Genomic DNA, 1,432 nt, shown 5'->3' on the forward strand with positions numbered 1-1,432 from the left:
CTAGACTATAGACTAGACTATAGACTAGACTATAGACTAGACTATAGACTAGACTATAGACTAGACTATAGACTAGACTATTGAGTAGACTATAGACTAGACTATAGAGTAGGCTATAGACTAGACTATAGACTAGATTATAGAATAGACTATAGACTAGTCTATAGACTAAAGACTAGACTATAGACTAGACTATAGACTAAACTATAGACTAGACTACACTATAGACTACACTATAGACTAAACTATAGACCAGACTATAGACTAAACTATAGACCAGACTATAGACTAAACTATAGACCAGACTATAGACTAAACTTTTCCAGATCATTGAATTACTCCCTTACTTCTTTCCTTGGCTCTGGCTCGAATTAGTTGATTCTCTTTACGTTGTAAACGTATTTTTGTTCTTTGCTCTCGGGAGATTTTTTTCAAAAACATAACGCTTGCTTTCACTTCATACTAAGAACTAGGCTAAGAACTAAATACCTATGGACTAATAAATGAAAATTTTGTTTTCCATATATAGTCCTTAAAACAAACTTTCTACGTAACTAATATCCTTATATGGAAAAGTTTCTTTTTCTAATACAATTTATATTTATTATATTTGCCAATTCACGTAATCATTTGCAATGTATTGAATATTGAATAGAGAGTTCAATATCACGCACGCACGCACATCTCCACTAATTTGACATGTTTCATTCATATTATAAAAGAGGCTTTGGTAATATGTATATTTTAACTTTTTTTTTTTTTTGATAATAAATCAATAAATATTTCATAAACACAATAATAAATTGAATAATTTATGGATACATATATACATACATACACACCTTCCATTAAATATTCAAATTTTATTTATTAATCTTCAGTTTGTCTTTAATGAACTCCTTGGTAAAGTACGTTAGTTTGCTACTCTAAGTAAATATTATGAATAATGCATTTATTTTTATGCTAAAATGACAAAATTTTATCACTTTTTTCTGTTTGTTTCCTTTTGTTTATTTTGTTAGTTTTAATTACTTTTTTTGTAACGACAAAAAGAAAGAGAAAATATTTTTGTAAACAAACCAAAAAATAAATAAACTTTTAAAAACAATTTGTTAAATATTTCATAGCATACTTTTAGACATTTATTTTATTACAAACACAGGCAATTTAAATAAAATGCAACGGTTACACAAATGCATATAAGAGAGTATGAGTGATAAAAGCAGGGGCGAGTTAAAAATAAAGTAAAAAATATCCAATTGTCTCCAGTCTATAAAATTGAACTAGAACTGAACTTGAACTGTACAAGAACTGAAGTAGAACTGAACTGAACTAGAACTGAACTAGAACTGAACTAGAACTGAAATAGAACTGAACTAGAACTGAACTAGAACTGAACTAGAACTGAACTAGAACTGAACAAGAACTGAAC

This window comes from Lucilia cuprina, chromosome 6, assembly GCF_022045245.1.
Source record: "Lucilia cuprina isolate Lc7/37 chromosome 6, ASM2204524v1, whole genome shotgun sequence".
Lineage (NCBI taxonomy): Eukaryota > Metazoa > Arthropoda > Insecta > Diptera > Calliphoridae > Lucilia > Lucilia cuprina.